Source organism: Triticum aestivum, chromosome 4A, assembly GCF_018294505.1.
Source record: "Triticum aestivum cultivar Chinese Spring chromosome 4A, IWGSC CS RefSeq v2.1, whole genome shotgun sequence".
NCBI classification, from domain to species: Eukaryota; Viridiplantae; Streptophyta; class Magnoliopsida; order Poales; family Poaceae; genus Triticum; species Triticum aestivum.
The window spans coordinates 350,788,525-350,804,522 of NC_057803.1; positions in this window are offsets into that span (position 1 = coordinate 350,788,525).

Sequence of the window (15,998 nt, forward strand, 5' to 3'; positions counted from 1 at the left end):
CGAAGTCAAGCATGTCGGTTAGATCATCGACAGTGGCTACAAAGTGGGTGGTGGGTGGGCTTTGAATTTCCTCATCGTCCGTATCCCACCCTCGCTGACCGTAGTCCGGCCAGGGCTCTCCTGATAAAGAGAGAGACTTAAGAGAATTCAGGATGTCGCCAAAAGGCGAATGCTGAAAGATGTCTGCGGCGGTGAACTCCATTATCGGCGCCCAATCGGATTCGATTGGCAGGGGCGCGGGGGGTTCGGAGTCCGGGAAGGAGTCCGGATCCTCGGAGTCACGGGTCATGCAGAGTGCGGGGCTAGCGTTCGGCTCGATCGCTTTGGGATCGCAGCCCCCGAGGTGACGTCCAACCGCTCATCCTCGATTGGCGCAATAGGCTCCGAGTTAGGGGTCGGAACCGATGCGTGTGCGGCCTCCAGGACACTGTCCGGGGGCAGAGCTAGATCATGCCCCTCGAGATAGTGCGGCGCGCTTGGCCGTGGCTCGAACCCGTCGAAGATCAAGTCTCCGCGGATGTCAGCCGTGTAGTTTAAGCTTCCAAACCTGACTTGATGGCCAGGGGCGTAGCTTTCGATCTGCTCCAGGTGGCCGAGCGAATTGGCCCGCAGAGCGAAGCCGCCGAAGACGAAGATCTGTCCGGGGAGAAAAGTCTCACCCTGGACCGCATCGTTGTTGATGATCAAAGGAGCCATCGGGCCTAAAGGCGACGACACAGAGGAACTCTCAATGAAAGCACCAATGTCGGTGTCAAAACCGGCGGATCTCGGGTAGGGGGTCCCGAACTGTGCGTCTAGGCCGGATGGTAACAGGAGGCAGGGAACACGATGTTTTACCCAGGTTCGGGCCCTCTTGATGGAGGTAAAACCCTACGTCCTGCTTGATTAATATTGATGATATGGGTAGTACAAGAGTAGATCTACCACGAGATCAAGGAGGCTAAACCCTAGAAGCTAGCCTATGGTATGATTGTTGTATAAGGAGTTGATTGCCTACGGACTACAACCCTCCGGTTTATATAGACACCGGATAGGGTTAGTGTTACACAGAGTCGGTTACAATGGTAGGAGATCTTGAATATCCGCATCGCCAAGCTTGCCTTCCACGCCAAGGAAAGTCCCATCCGGACACGGGACGAAGTCTTCAATCTTGTATCTTCATAGTCCAGGAGTCCGACTGAAGGTATAGTCCGGCTACCCGAACACCCCCTAATCCAGGACTCCCTCAGTGGCTATCTTATACTACGATTGCTGGTAACTCTTTGAGGTGGCGCACACGAGCCCACATATTCAACATAACAATACTCCACTATGGATCCTCTCCTATCTCCCTACAAGAAGGCCATCCATAACACTCACACTTGTCTTGAGACTTTTATGAGTATCCATTAACTTGTCTATGAACTTCATAAGAAACCAAGTAGTCCATTACCGCGGACGCGGCTATTCAAATAGTTTTATAACCCTATAGGGGTGTACTTCTTCATACAAGCTTTCACCACTTATCGCCTCGTACATGATATGTACTCGGCAACCTTCAAGCGGAAGCCCAGCGAGGGTGTCGACCAGAACTTGACTAACCACACAAGTCTCTAGTCCATTTTTATCGCCTATCCGGGTTCCATCCGCAAGGAGATCTGACCGGGGATTCCTCCACGGCCCTAAACGATGTGTGTAGGGTTCCCGGGTCACCAAACGGGCAACTCGGTACACCGGGCCACGTTCCTAATGCATCACAGCCCACCCCTAGGGTCAGCGCTATGCACGACCTCCAGCATACTATAAACACCAGAAACTACTTGCAACTCCTGGACAGAGGTCCATTGGTTTTGTGCCCGAAGCGTGGTAGTAGCTGATCTTAAATCACACACACAGAACTCAGTTCTTAGGGACAGTTCCAATGAAACAACCCACCATGTACTCCTACATGGCCTCTCATCGATACCTTTACGAAAACATGTTCAACACTTCACCCTCATTACCGGACACAACCATTTCACTCCAATCTATCACCCAGATGAACTAGACCTAAAACAATTCTAAGCATAGCAGGCATAACAAGCAAGCATAAATTTGTAGGCACAACATGGCTCAAACAACTCCTACTCATGCTAGTGGGTTTCAACTATTTACTATGTCAATGACCGGTCATGCAGAGGAAAGGGGTTCAACGACCGCAACATGTAACAGTTGAAACATCGTTGTCCTAACGTAGTAAAAGAGTGCAAGAGCGAGAGAGTGGGATTGTATCGGAATGTTCAATGGGGGCGATGCCCAGCCCCTTTGCTCGCTCGCCTGCTTGCTCTAGCACCATGCCCGTGCAGGCAGTAGCTCCGGCCTCCGTGCTTGTCACCACTGCCATCGCTTCGCTCCACCTCCAGCCGCTTCGATGCCACCACCCGACGCGCCTCGTCGCGCTACACCCGTAGAGCCCAGCCACGCACGCTCTCGTCGCTAGAGTCGCCCGGGCGGGGAGCGCCGCCGCATCCTGCTTATTACCGGCGGCTAATCGCCGTTTAGGTGACTGGGCATCATTAGTGGCTAATGATCCACTAATTTAACCCCCCCTGACCCACTGACCACTGGGCCCCACGTCCTAACTAATCGGGTTTTATTTGCGTTTAGATTAAATTAACCCCCCCCCCCCACGGGCCCCACCGGTCAGTTTCACCTGGCCATGTCACACGTTGACCTGTCATTGACACTAAACAACACTATGTCACTGACCAATGGACCCCACTGGTCAGGTTTGACCTAGACCGCTGTTGTTGACCTGCTGAGGTCAGCATGATGCAATGCTGACGCAGCAACTCTTTTTCTGGATTTATTCTTACTCAGGAAATTCCAGAAAATAATTACATGCATGAAAAATAGTAATTCAACCGTAGCTCAGAATGAAATAATTTATATATGAAAAATTATAAGAAAAATGCAAGGAATCCATTTATGCCAGTTACATGCATGAAAAACAAAATTATACATGCTGTATAAGTGAAAACATAATATGGGCATTTTAAATGCTTCATTTTGAATTGCATTTGAATCTTTGATTCAAATGGGCTTCAACCAACTTGGTAGCATCTTGCATTAGCCCGAACACTACCATTTGCACATGTCATGTTCATGCATCATATTTTTGCATTGTTTGTGTATTGATTTCCGGCACCGTTTCTTCTCGATAGGTTCCACTCCGGAAGGTGTTCCCAAGTAACTGTCAGAGGAGTAGTGCCCCTTCGTCGTCTATTAGGCAAGCAACCCCCCCTTGAGAATTTTGATAAAATCCCACTCTCTCGCTCCTGCTCCTTATACTGCATTAGGACAACAATGATTAAACTGCTATGTTTCTGCCGCGGTAGTTGAACCCATTTCCTCTGCATGACCTGTCATTGCCACAGTAAATTGTTGAAACCCACTAGCATGAGTAGGAGTTGTGTCAGGACCCCGATTCCATGTCACATCGATCTAGCCGGTAACACCTCGTATCACTTTGCGGCCTCACGCACGGTATTCCCACAGGTGTCGCCTTACCATGGCCCGGGACCGTTTGCACCTTTTGGCTCACGTATATGATAGTGTCCCTAGCATCCATATGACAGAGAACCCGGGCCAACATGGCTAGTCATGAACCCAAAGCGGCACTAACCTATGGGAACAGGCATACATGAATCACATCGAGCATGTCGGTCAGCAGTGTGTGAATCCGGGCTGTAGCACTGGGCTAACAGGACTCCGGGAACCCGGGCTGTAGCAGGCTAGGCAGGACTCCGGATGTCACCGCGTGACATTTCCCCGAAGGGACAGACACAGAAATGAAGTGAAACACATGCCGGCCAGTCAAGTGTCCTGAGCAGTAGTGCTAGGCTAACAGGACTCCGGTGAACCAGGCTGTAGCAGACTACTATGGCTCATGGAAGCACTAGACTACATTTCCCCATAAGAGAGGCTGCCAAGGATAAACAACTAGATTGTCGGATCCCACACATACCAAGCATTTCAATCATACACACAATGTGCTCGATATGTGTAAATACAACATGGCATCACAACATAACTCTACAACTCAAGTATTTATTCATTAGGCTCCGAGGAGCGAGATATTACAAACATGGGTCTCATGAACCAATAATCATAGCATAAAATCAAGCACATGCGGAAGCTTAACATGTCTGAGTACAGACATCTACAAATGAAAAAGGCTAAGAAGCCTGACTATTCACCAGATCCTGCCGAGGGCACAAGATCATAGCTGAGGTATCAAGCTAAACATCGAAGTCCACGCGGAACTACTAGCGAGACTGAAGTCTCTCTACAAAACATAAATTAAGCAAACGTGAGTACAGAGGTACTCAGCAAGACTTACATCAGAACTAGCTACATTTGCACCGGTATCAACAAGGGGGGGTGGAGTTTAACTGCAGTAAGCCAGCTTTAACTCAGTGGCTAACCTGAACTACGACTACAAGCAACTCTTTTGAGGTGGCGCACATGAGTCCACATATTCACCATTCAATACACCACTATGGATCCGCTCCCGTCTCCCTACGAGAAGGCCATCCATAGCACTCACACTTATCTTGCGAGTTTTAGAGTATCTACTTTCACTTGTCTATGAACCATTATAGGCAACCCAGAAGTCATTTACCGCGGACACGACTATTCAAATAGATCATTTATAACACTGGAGGGGTGTACTTCATCACACATGTTTCCACCACTTAGCGTCTACACACGACATGTGCTCGACAGACTTCAAGCGAAAGCTGACATGGGTGTAGACCACGACCTGACTAACCGCACAAGTCTCTAGTCCAGGTTTATCGCCTATTCGAGTTCCATCTGCAAGGAAATCCGGTTGGGGTGTCTTCAACGGCCCCAAACGATGTGTACAGGATCCCGAGACGCCAAATGGGCGCCCGACATACCAGGCCACAGTGTATCTACCGCATCATAGCGCACCCCTAGGGTCAGCGCTATGCACGGCCGCCAACACATAACCTACAAACACCAGAAACTAGTTGCAACTCATGGACAGAGGACAAGAGGGGTCAATAAGTCGAGCGGGGTCATATTTCAGGGCCCAATGTGTGGTAGTAGCTGTTTCATGGATCACTAACACAGAACTCAGTTCCTGAGGACGGTTTCAGTGAGACAACCCACCATGTACTCCTACATGGCCTCTCACCGCTACCTTTACCAAATCATGTTCACACACTTAGCTGACACACTGTAGGACATGTTCACACACCTCCGATTCATCCCCGATGAACCAGACCTGACACGACTCTATGCAATAGCAGGCATGACAAACAAGCATGAATGAGTAGGCACATCAGGGCTCAAACAACTCCTACTCATGCTAGTGAGTTTCATCTATTTACTGTGGCAATGACAGGTCATGCAGAGGATAAGGGGTTTAACTACTACAGCAAGTAACAGATGAATCGTTGTTGTCCTAATGCAGTAAAAGAGAGCAGGAGCGAGAGAGTTGGATTGTATCGGAATGAGCAAGTGGGTTTTGCTTGCCTGGCACTTCTGAAGATATCATTGGGTCTTCATCAGTGTCAACGATCACAGCGTCGGTACAACGTCTATCGGGAGGGGACAACCACCGGCAACAGAGAAGGAACACAATCAATGCAATGCACAACATGATGCATGATAATGACATGGGAATATGTTGTTGATTTAGCTAATGCAACTAGCAACACAATTAAGTGAAGTTGGTTTGAACCCAAAGTTCAAATTCAAACTCCACAAGTGGTTATTTAAATACCATTCATTTGATTTGTCCTAAACAGTGGCCTCAAGTTGTTCTACCATCAATGAAAATGGTACAGATGGATTCCTTGAATTTTTCTGATAATTTTTCATATATAATTTATTTCATTTGGAGTTACGGTTGAATTTCTATGATTTTTAGAAGTTTTGAACATTTTCTGAAATTTCCTGATTATTAATAAATCCAGAAAATGTATTACAGCGTCAGCATCAGGTCATGCTGACGTCAGCAGGTCAACAGGGGCTGGTCCGGGTCAAACCTGACCAGTGGGGTCCACTGGTCAGTGACTCAATTAACTAACAGGGTTAAAAAGGATTAACTAATCAAATTAACAAGCACTGGGCCCACTGTCAGTGTCAGAAGTGGGGTAATTAGTCCTAAACTAAATGAGTCAGGGGCGGGGCCCACACGTCAGTGAGTCAGGGGGGAAGTCAAACCCCAATCAAGCGGGGTCAAACCCGCCGGACCCGGTCAATGGCTCGTCGCAGGCGATGACAGAGACGGTGGAGGGCTTCGGAAACGTTGTTCCGGCGACCAAAAGAGCGGCGGAGGAGCTCTATGCGTAGTTGGAGAGCTCGCGCATCTAACAGTGTAGGAGGCAGCAACTGGGGTGGTCCGAAACGACGGCGACGTCGAGCTTTGCAGCGGTCGGAGTTCGGCCATGCTCGAGTTCCTCGCTAGGGTGTTCGGGAGGAGGATCTGGGGGTGGCTACGAGCGCGCGAAGACACGCTGAGCACGATGGTGTGCTCAGCTTCAAGCTACAACGGCTCTAGCCACGGCGGCTGTCGGTGTTCTGGGAACGGGGGTCCGCAGACTTGCCTGCTTGCGGCCTGCGGCATGGCTCAAAGGGGGGCCCAGCGCGGCCCATCTTCACCAACACAAACCCAAGACCCTCGCGAGGGGCCAAGCCTCACGGGGCGGATGACGCGGAGCTTCCTCAAGCGCGGCCTCGCCAGGCTGGCTCACGAGGAGGCGGAGAGATCAAGGCGGGGTACCTCACAAGGTGCCCGTGATGCAAGCCATGACGACCGGGGGCGCCAGGCGGGTGCCAGCCCGTGCAGCGTCCTCCCTTCCTCTTTGGTGCAAAGGGGGCAAGTGCAGCCGCGGAGTACCGAGGCATTAGGCAAAGGTTGCCATTTCGGTGCAACGAGACCAAGACCAGGAGGACTACGAGAGGGAGGTCACCGTGGAGCCCAAGACGGTGTCATCACTAGAGCTTTGCGCAGGCGAAGACTACTTTTGTCAGGATAGTTGATACTAGCTGTCCCCCCTTTAAATTAGCCCGCCATTGTTGGCTCCCTTCCCGCTCGATATTTGGGAAGAGGACCAGGGCCTCTATAAATAGGACCAGCCACCCACAGAGCGAAAGGAGGCTGGGGAAAAAGAGCTGACGAGAGAGTTGGAAAGATAGAGAAGATCAGGTAGAGAGAGAGAGAGAGGGGGGTGACTGAGCTCCTCCCAGCAGTTCATCGCCCCAGGCAAGAGCAGACCCTCGCGAGGCTGGTCTTCCCTGTATTGTTCATCACCATCAGCCCAAGAGGCAATCCACCACACCACACACTGGAGTAGGGTATTACGCCACAATGGTGGCCCGAACCAGTATAAACCCTGTGTCTCTTGTGTTGTTCTTTCCTTAGTTTAGATCCTAGTAAGGCGGAGGAGTGCAGGTAGGTAGGAGGCGAAGTCTCCGCATGCACCCCAGTGTTCGAACCTCAAGGGTCTGCCGAAACCCTAAATCAGACATTTGGCGCGCCAGGTAGGGGTGCACCGGGATTCGTCTCCCACCACCCCGTTCTCCTCCGACCATCACGCGCATGTCTGACGCTTGTCGGGCCCGCGCCGAGCGCCGGGCCGCGCTCGCTTCCCGCGTCGCCCAGACGGCCCCTGTCGGCAGGCGTCCTTGCCGTTCCCCGTCGCCTGCCGTCAATGCCGCCACCAGCCCGGCGGGGGACGAGCAGCGAGCATCGTCCCAGCATCCGCCCGTGCGGCAAGACGGCCGCACCGCAACTCCCTCGCTCACCTCAGCTGGTTCTTCGTCCCGCGCGCTCCGCGCGCCCATGGAGCCCTGCAACCTCTCTCCCGCCTATCGAGCTGCACCAACACCCCCGCTCGTCGCTCCCCTCTTGGGCGGCTCGCAAGCGCCGCCTACAAGTCACCATGTCAAGCCGTTCATCCGCCGGGTCAACGCCGCTTCCACGCGGCAGGGGGCTCCCCTGGACCGGGCGGCGCCCGAGACCGGCCTGACCTTCAGCTCGGAGGACCACCCCTCCAACTCGGCCTGCTCGGGTGCGCTCCCCATGCTGTGCACCACCACCATCTGCCAGGTGGCCGCCACCAGAACCCTCATTGATGGCGGCGCGGGCCTCAGCATGCTCTTGGTCGAGGCCTTCAACCTCCTCTGCATACCCTTGGAACGGCTGCAACCCAGCCGGCCCTTCTCAGGCGTTGGGGGCAAGTCGTCCAGCTCCTTGGGACAGATCCGGCTCCCAGTAACCTTCAGCACCTATGACAACTTCCGCACGGAGCTGGTCGACTTTGACATCGCCCCCATCGGCCTCCCCTACAACGCCATCCTCGGCTACCCAGCGCTGGCCCAGTTCATGGCCGCGACTCACCCGGCGTACAACCTCATGAAGATGCCCAGGAGTAGCGGTGTCCTCACTGTGCACGGGGACATCGGGGACGCGCTGCGGGTGCTCAAGCTCGCCTTCAAGACGGCGGCGTCGGCACAGCCCGCCAACTTGGAGACCCCTGGGCCCAAGGGGGCTGCACCCGCCAAGAAGAAACAGTTGTTCACCCAAGACAAAGCGGAAACCAAGCAGATACCCGTCGATGAGGACGGATCCACCAACGCCACTTTCACCATAGCCGCCCACCTCAAACCCGAGCAGGAGAAGGCCCTGGTCGGGTTCCTGCGTGCAAACAAGAAGAAGGCCATGCGACAGTCCACAGAAAAGCAGGCCTTCATCGTCCAAGAGACCCGCAAATTGGAAGCCGCTGGGGTCATTCGCGAGGTCCGATACCCGGATTGGTTGGCCAACCCTGTCGTTGTGCCAAAGAAGGGAGGGAAGGAGCGCATGTGTGTCGACTTCACCAACCTCAACAAAGCATGCCCGCAAGATCCGTTCCAGCTCCCCCGCATCGACCAGATCGTCGATTCCACTGCGGAATGCGACCTGTTATGCTTCTTGGATGCCTTCTCTGGGTATCACCAGATCAAGATGGCGGTAGAAGACATCGAGAAGACAGCCTTCCTAACCCCGTGTGGGGTGTACTACTACACATGCATGCCATTCGGGCTGCGTAACGCAGGGGCGACCTTCCAGCGGCTGATGCACATCACCTTGGGCCCGCAGCTCGGGAAGAATGTTGAAGCTTACGTCGATGACATTGTGGTAAAGTCTCGGGAGGCCAGGACCTTGATACAAGACTTGGAGGAAACCTTCGCGAGCCTCAATGCAGTGAACCTATGGCTCAACCCAGAGAAGTGTGTGTTCGGAGTTCCCTCGGGCAAGCTCTTGGGTTTCCTCATGTCCCACCGAGGCATCGAGGCTAACCCAGGGAAGGTCAAGGCGGTGGAAGACATGAGCCCGCCAAAGACCCTCAGAGAAATGCAGAAGCTCACGGGGCGCGTGACCGCGCTAGGGCGCTTCATCTCCAAGTTGGGGGAATGAGCACTGCCTTCTTCCAGCTAATGAAGAAAAAGGGGCCCTTCGAGTGGACTGAAGAGGCTGACATGGCGTTCCAAGATCTCAAGAGATACCTGACCAGCCCACCGGTCATGGTGGCTCCGCGCCCTCAAGAGCCCCTGGTGCTTTACCTCGCTGCCACTCCCTACTCCGCCAGCGCAGCCTTGGTGGCAGTCAGAGAAGAGCGCCGAATCAAAACTGCGGCAGCAGCCCGGGACAAGGCAGAACAGGGACAAGGAAGGCCTACAGAAACCGCCACAGCGGCTGAGGAGGGTTTGCCACCACAGAGGGTCGCACCAGAGGTGGAAGAGGCCCCTCTTCCAGATGACCAGTCTCAGGAGGCCTCATTGCCTCAAGAGGCGCCACGGTCTCCGAAGGGAGCCACCAGCACTGACGCACTCCACCTCATTGAGCACCCATTGTACTTCGTCAACACGGTGCTGCGGGATGCAAGGGCATGGTACCCCATGCCTCAGAAACTCCTCCTTGCGCTACTGATGGCCTCGCGAAAGCTGCGGCACTATTTTCAGGGTCACCCCATCAAGGTCGTCTCGTCATACCCCCTGGAGAGAGTACTTAGGAGCCCTAATTCAGCTGGAAGGGTAGCTGAGTGGAACATAGAATTGCAAGCGTTTCAGCTCGAATTCAGCACGACCAGAGTCGTCAAGGGAGCAGCGTTGGCGGATTTTGTGGCAGAATGGACGGAGGCGCCAGGTCTCAAGGCCAACGAGGATCGGTCCCTGTCCCCGGGAAGCGAGGCGCCAGAAGGCTGGGTCATGTACTTCATTGGGGCGTTCTCCAGGCATGGCGCTGGGGCTGGGGCGGTGCTTATATCGCCCACTCAGGACAAGCTCTATTACGCCATGCAGCTCTGTTTCCAGCAAGGTGAAAAGGTCTCCAACAACATAGCAGAGGATGAAGGTTTAATAGCAGGCTTGAAGGTCGCGGCTGCCCTGGGGGTGAAACGCCTCACCATCAAGGGCGATTCGCAGCTGCTTGTCAATTTCTCCAACAAGGTGTACGAGCGAAGGATGAGCACATGGAAGCCTACCTAGCGGAGGTCCGCAAGATGGAGAAGCAGTTTTGGGGGTTGGAGTTGCAGCATGTGCCCCGTGGCACCAATCAGGAGGCCGACGACATCGCCAAACGGGCGTCCAGGCGGTTACCTCAGGAGCCTGGCATTTTCGAGGAGCGGCTCTTCAAGCCATCAGCTCTGCCATCATTATCAAACACGGCTCAGCCCCGGGAGGAGCTCCCCCAGCCACCTGCCTCAGGGCTCCGGCCTGTGGCCTGGCCTCAGGAGCACGTCTGCTCCTAACGATGGAACCTCAGGAGGGATGTTGGATCACGGAGCTCCGGAGTTACCTAACTCAAGGGACCCTGCCAGAGAAGGAGGAGGAAGCGGAGCGAGTGGCACGCCAGGCCACGACATACTGCATCAAGGATGGAGAGCTCTACCGGAAGCGGCCAAATGATGTATCCCTGCGCTGCATCTCCAGGGAGCAAGGGAAGGAACTGCTGGAAGATATACACGGCGGAGATTGTGGACATCATTCATCATCACGGACCCTCGTCGGCAAGGCGTTCCGCAGTGGGTTTTATTGGCCCACCGCGCTCAATGACGCCGTCGAACTAGTGAAAGCTTGTGAGGCCTGCCAGTTCCACGCCAAGCAGATCCATCAGCCAACAGGAGGCTTGCAGACTATACCCTTTCGTGGCCATTCGCAGTATGGGGGCTGGATATCTTGGGCCCATTTCCTCGGGCGCCTGGGGGCTACCGCTACTTTTACGCCACCGTGGACAAGTTCACCAAGTGGGCTGAAGTAGAGGATGTCCGCACCATTCCCGCGGGTTCCGCTGTCAAGTTCATCAAGGGCATCGTGAGCCGGTTCGGGGTGCCGAATCGCATCATCACGGACAACGGCTGGGGCGGAGGAGGGCGCCGACCAGGGCAAGGGGCAGGGGCGGAGTGGGACGGCGGACGGCGCGAGCATGGCGTGAATGGTGACTGCGGGGCCGGCGAGCAGGGCGAGGGGAGCAGGGGCATGCGGTGGGGCGCACCCAGGCGTGGCCGCGATGAGGGCGAGGCCAAGCAGGCGGCGACAGTGGTTGCGGGAGTAGCAGGGTATGCACGCACGGCGATGGCCGTAGCGCGGGCGAGGCGAGGCGGCGCAGCAACTAGCGGCAGCGTAGTAGTAGGGAGAGGAGGAGAGGGGGGAGTCCCGGGGCCTCACCAGCGTTGAAGGGGAAAGGGGCGGTGAGGCTTGGTGTGCTCCAACGGGGAGGTGGACGGGGACGACGCGTGTAGATGGGGAAGCAGTCCGGCGGGGATGAGTTGAGGAGGCAGGCCGGCATGGTAGCTCCAGCGAGATCCAGTCGGCGAGAATCGGCGATGCTGTCGGGGCGTCGAGGTGGCGAGCACGGTGTCCTGCAGAGCTCGGGGAAGACGGGCGACGTCCAAGAGGATGAGGAAGAAGGCCGGGAGGGGCGGCGCCGGCGAGGTAGCATCGTGAAGGAGTCAGGGGGCATGGTCGCCCCGATCCCGATCTGGATCGGGGGAGTGGGGGAGAGAGTGAGTGGGAGGTGCGTGGTGGTAGTGGGTTAGGGTTTCCGTCGGGGTGGGGTTAAGGGGAGTGGGTGGTGGCTGGCTGGGCCGGCCTGGTCGACGAAGCCGAATGGGCCAAGGGGCCCAATGGGGAAAGGGGGGTGGCCTTTGCCCTTTTTTTATTCTATTACAATTTTGTAATTTTGTTGACCTAATAAATGAGTATTGTTAAATGTGCCACTTAGCACATAAATACTAGGCAAGGTTTGAAGCAGCACCCAAAGTTCCAAATAATTTTGAATAGTTTAACTATTTGTTTAAGTTGAAATGGTTCAAATAATTTACTTGTGATTTAGTTTTAAATATGTTAGGGCCACTTTAAATATTCAAATGAAGCTGGCTCCTACATGACAAATAGTTAGGGAATATTTTCAACCCATTGAACACTTTAGTTTTGACTTTTGAAAACATTAATTGTTTTAACTTTAATACAAATTTTTGAATTTGAATCCATTTCGAACTAACACAGGATTATCGACAGTAACCGAGGTGACGTGGCACCATTAGCAGAGGTTTACTGTAGCTTGATTATCCGGGCATCACAATTCTCCTCCACTACAAGAAATCTCGTCCCGAGATTTAAAAGGTGGAGTAAGGGGGAAAGTTCTGGTTATGAAATTCTAACGGATCTTCTCGGTCTTGGTTGCTCTTCTCGAAGAGATTGATCCATTTCATTGATGTCTTCATTCCTCAGCTTCAGGTCATCATGATGAAGTCGTCATCATTTCTTCAGAGTCTTCATTGTACGTATGAAGGACAAGGGGTAACTTCGGAAGAACGGACCTCTAAAAGGTCGACTATCTAGTTGATAACATCGGGGATGGTGGCGAAAACTAACTCTCGAATGGAAACTTAAGACAATATCGAGAGCAAAGTAAATAGGTACCATGAGAAGTTTCGAGCGGGTAGGCAATCATTCGATGCCTGAAACCAAGTGTGAAAGGGGTCCAGAGCAACGAGAATAAGTATTGTGTCTGATACCAGATTTGATGATCTCTCAGAAGGTGGCTCGTGAATTACATATGAGGTCATGCGCGAGGAGTAACTTCGGGAAGAAGGGAGGTGTACAGGAGAGTCAAGTTTCGATCCTGCAGAACTGTGGGTTATGGGCCCACCATGTGAGATAAAGGTGGAAAGGGCGGTGACTTCTTGCACGATCGTGTAAGTAAGGCATGTCAGAGGATAGCCTATCAGTTATGTCGGCGTCAACATTGGTACCATGGGTGAGGGACGAAGAGAACCATTTCCCTGCTCGTTGAAACGAGGCGGACCAATAGGCAAGGTTCTTGTCAACAATAGGAACAGAGTCTTGCTGACAGAATCGTACACCGAGGTGTTTACATAAGCAGGAGAATATTACTGATTAGATCATATAGATCACAAGAAAGGTTAAACCAAACAATGGAAAGAAAAATAAGATTATCAGATTAAACAGAACAATGGAAAGGAAAATATGTTTAAACACATATTGCAAGGGTATATCCTTCCCAAGGACAAGCAGAGCACGATATCCATGACAGGATATAATGTAGAAAACTCTTTAGGTAAGGGAGAGAATTTTCATGAATTTACCCATACAGCGGTGTTTGGATATTTGAGCAGGAAACATTTAGCATCTGGGCTTCAAATGTTCTGTTTGAAAATCGGAGTACCATGGACATGCTTCAAGATGGCATTGACATGGTCAACAGGTGAACATCAGACTTTGAAAACACAAAGTATCTAGCAGGAATAACTTGTAGAATAAGTCTTACAATTTCCTCATGGAAGAATGGATAACCTTGTTGAAAAGGAATCAATAACAATAGGGCCTCCAGCCAGGTGTGCTAGGCACGACATCACCTTACCGGGTCACATAAAGAACAATGTTATAACTCTTGGAAATATGTTCCAACCATCATATCTGACCGAGATTCAAGTCTGATTGGTGTTAGGATAACTCAGACTCGGGATGCCTGATAAGAAAGGTGCAACATAGTTGACGCAAAGACATTTTAAGATTCTCGGGAAATGAACCATGGAAGAAAGTTCCGAAACAAGGGTTCATCACTAAACCAAGGAGAGGGTGAGGAAATGTCAGAAGGACTCAGCGACAATTCATCGAGATTTCCAAAAGATGGATTTCCATAATCATGTGAACAAGGAGATAACATATGTCTGATCAAATGATATTATGATGTATGCTCAAGAAAAAAACATACACAATTAAACATTAGTTGAAAAGGGTGCCCAAAGTATGGCCTCAGGTAGCATGATCAATGTTAGAAAGGTGATTCAACAACCAATAGTCCAAGAATGAAATATCGACCATTAACTTGAAAGCAATAGGGTGCTAGAGACACGAACAAGTTTGTGTTGAACGGAAGGCAATAAAGTGGTCGATGATAACACAAATCATCGAGGGCAAGGAGGGTACTTATCATCATGAATTCAATCGATATCTTGGAAGAGCTCAGGATGTTGCTGATGACCTCGACACATTTGTCGAGAGATTTCATGAAGATGTAATCAGTCGGCGATGACATCAAGTCAAATGATGATGCAGCGAAAGTCAAATAATACTTGAAGAAGAACTCATAAGAAGTTATGCAGTTCCGTGATAATCTCGAGATACCAGAGGGGGTAATACTCGATGACAGATCAAAGTAGAGGTTGGACTGGGGTATTGCTCTACAAAAGACAAGCGCTTAAACTTGCACACGAAATGGTATTTAAAGGAGAACATGGTCGGAACCATGTCCACAGATACAAGATGAACTTATAACAAGGGGATAATTATTTTAAGAGAAACTTCCATGATAAGTTATACATCGTGTCCCTGGGCATGAATGCAAGGTTCAAGGTCGACTCCCACTTCTTCAATGTATAACCTTCCATTCACTTTTCACATTAATAAAGGCATTAGTGTTGAAAGTCTTACCTGGTGAAATACCAGATGAGTATGACTCATGAAAACTTCCAAGTTCACACATATAAAGGAAGGCGTAGGTTCAACCCGTCAGGGTATCGTGGAAACATATACCACAAGCTTCAATAGTAAATACCACCAGCTCGAAAGCAGAGCATGGTTGGCCAAGCAGATGATACAATTTACCAAGGGCATTATGTATCGGGTAAAGAACTCACAAGAATTTTGGTTGTGAAGGACATTGTCGGATAATAACCCGGCAATGGGTATGGCGGTCCACAACGGGGCTGATGTGAGTATCGCTACTCAATTAGAGGAAGAATCAATACAAAGACATTGGATTATAGAAACAACATAGTAACTTAGAGCTCAATTGCAAATGAATTATGATTTACCAAGCGAAGGATCAGAAGCAGACGCTCTAATCAAGGATGGATAAGTTCAATATACTTAGGGGAACAATCGACGACAATTTGATTGGCGAGAACTAGCTCATGTTTAAAATGACGTCTGAGCCGGAAGGATGAATTCTAGGATCTGATTGAGGATTGCGAGCATTCGCCACTTATTGAATAAATGGACTCAACATGATAAATGACAAGGGATGCCAATAAGGTAACGAGACTTCTGGGATTAACCATAATGCAAGCCAGCAAGAATTTCAAGAGCAATAGGCTGCTCAGGATTTTCGGAAATTCAAATAGTATTTCAAAGACTTTTTTTGAATTACTTGAATCAACTGGGATGAGTGGACACTCGATAAGTGTGAGAAATTATTCGTAGGGGTATTCATGTGGTAAGAAACTGCAAGGCAATGGGCACAAAGTATTCTCGGGGTATCTTGTAATAACAAGATCGACTGGGAATAGAAGTATGAACAACAGGTGTAAGTATTTATCCATAGGGATATTTCGATGGTAGTGAATTGCAAAAGCAATGGGCATAGAATCTTGAGAGAATATCGGATAGTATCTTCGAAATCTTCTGGTGTAACAGGCGATCATCTGGACCGAAGG